Source organism: Macrobrachium rosenbergii, chromosome 55, assembly GCF_040412425.1.
Source record: "Macrobrachium rosenbergii isolate ZJJX-2024 chromosome 55, ASM4041242v1, whole genome shotgun sequence".
Taxonomy (NCBI): domain Eukaryota; kingdom Metazoa; phylum Arthropoda; class Malacostraca; order Decapoda; family Palaemonidae; genus Macrobrachium; species Macrobrachium rosenbergii.
This window is the reverse complement of record NC_089795.1, coordinates 82,152,663-82,155,162: the sequence shown is the minus strand read 5'-3', so window position 1 is coordinate 82,155,162 and position 2,500 is coordinate 82,152,663. Positions and strand designations below refer to the sequence as shown.

Here is a 2,500-nt window from a genome sequence, read left to right as displayed (position 1 = left end):
CTATGAGAATCAAGCAACGAATTATGAGAACACTAAATTTGGTGTCTTTCTGTCTAGAAAAAACTTGTTCCATGACAGACGTTAAAAGCAAATGGCAACAAAGACGATAATTTAAGAGCTTCAAGAGGTCGCCCATTAATAAATCTTAAACTGGCATAACGGTGCCATAATAATGCATGAATGATGGCATGCTCCATGACATCTACCTCTAGTTAATCTTTAGTACCATACCCTGAGTCAGTCCGCAGTTGAACAGTCTCTAAATTGAAGCCTTATAAAAAAAAAAACTCATCAAACAGACTACATGCTAGACGGTTAAAATAATATCAATAGTTCTTTCATCTCAGTTTCTTCAACAGTGGTCCTTTATCGTCCATTTTCTTCTTATAACCTTTATCAATTTCCATATCTAACTCTCCACACCGTTATGTCAGCAAAATAAAAAAAAAAAGTCTTTGGTAAATGCGACATCCGAGTCAAGCCTCTTGAGTCTACGCACATTACAATTTCCGAGAAAGTCAGATCGGGGTCCGAGCCCTGATCTAGAACAACTGTAAATGAATACACTACTAGCAGCAATTTAGAAGATCGTCCTTTAATATAGCTTAAGGATAATCTACAATAAAAGAAAGGGACGTTCGGCTAATCTCAACTAATTCACTCTTTTCACAATCCATAAAAAGAACCGTTCATGAGCAGGAGTGACTAATATCATTATCATTATTACTGGTAGTGGTAGTAGTAGTATCAACAGTAGCAGTAGCAGTAATAGTGTTTAAAGCACGGGGTTGAAATCACCGTTTTCTATTTGTGAATGTGAGATAAACTTCAATTCAGTCACCAAGCACGTTCATAAAAGTTGTTATTCGGCTGAAAAATACTAGTAACTGACTAGTAGAATTAACCAGTCAATTATGAATTAACTCTTAATTGTACTCAATTAAATATCGAAAACGAGAGACAAAATTCCTCAAACTGATCTCCCTCAAGGCGGCAGTTCACACCAAACATCACTTACCAAGAACAAACTGCTAATCCGTACAAGATGCTGTAATACAAATGGCACACTCTCTACGGCAAAATCGGAAATAAATCCTGTGTTGTCTGTCACAAACATCTAAACAAATATATTTCCATTAAGAAACGCTAAGAATGATCTCACGTTCATGATTACTACTCAAAGTTCCCCCAAGTAAAATGTGAACACAGAAGAGACACAGTAATTCAAAAATACATTTTCGGTTGTAAAGATAAAATTACTAATTACATAAAAGAGAATCCAAACCTTTTAACAGACTATAGGCGTCTGATGGGACAAGCAATGAGTCCCAGTGAGACCCAAAGATCAACAGTAAAAGCGAGTGAATAAAATTTGATTTCATGACTGAAGGAATAAAATATAATAAAAAAAAATCCAATACAAATTGCACCCAATATACACCACCTTAAAATTTAACATACAGGTGCTCTAGGATGTGAAAGACTTCTAACCGGTTGCCTATGTATGCAGTGTTGCCAAGCGCTAGTCTCTTCCCGCATCTGTGCATTCCTCTTCCTGCTTATTCAAGAGAATGCACTGGCTTACGAATTCAAGTGTTAGAATCGCGTATGAGTCCAGCACAGTCTACTTACGAATATATGCGACAACACCTATGAGAGAGAGAGAGAGAGAGAGAGAGAGAGAGAGAGAGAGAGAGCTACACATATTCAATGCTAAAATGCAGAACAGTTCCAAATTTTGATTTGCTGTAATAAGAACACCTAACAGTTTATTTCATTGGTCAAAACCGCAGCGGAAACAAACAAATCCTCTGAGGAAAGAGTACTCTGATTTAAAGGGGAAAGACGAAGGAATTTGTGTCCCTTCATTTCTTACGAAACGAATGTCTTCCGATTGGTTGTTTGTTTATATAATGAACCAACTTATAGTTTCAAGTATGAGAACGCCATGGTCTAGGATTTCTCATGAAGTGTGAATGTGATAAGTTTAGACCGTGAGGCTACACATCAACATGCGTGGGGAACGAGTTTCATTCACAATAGGCCTAAGATATTCCATCCAATTTTGGTTACCAGATCATAATTACAGTTTTTTGTGCATCAAATCTCAAACACATTTGAAACTACTCTCGATCGAAGCAGTTGATAAAAAGTACTCGTGCAACTACTAAATATTACAACATACTGTACAGTATAAGCCTAAAGGTGACCTTTCCGGTGTCGAGTCAACGATACAAGCGCTACCGCATCCTGGCATAAACAAAAACAATACCTTTCAGGAACAACGACGTTTTCTTCGGCAAAATTCCCGAAAATACTCCTTCCGTGAGAGCGAACGAGAGCCTAAGGGCGTGCGCAAAGACCTACTACTAGTCGCAATGTGCCCGTGCAACAGGCTGACAACCCGGGTAGGCTTTTCCAAACGTTACGTGCAAGGGCACCTGGGTACGAGTACGTCATTGTCAGGATAATCAAGCCGAGATAACATGAGCTGCCCTAC

At 38.3% G+C, this 2,500-nt stretch overlaps 1 protein-coding gene across 17 annotated transcripts in view; it reads right to left on the bottom strand.

The window, feature by feature from the left end:
* Eip74EF (Ecdysone-induced protein E74) overlaps positions 1 to 2,500 on the bottom strand; it is an 874,816-nt gene that overhangs the window by 871,847 nt on the left and 469 nt on the right. The window lies entirely within an intron of this gene.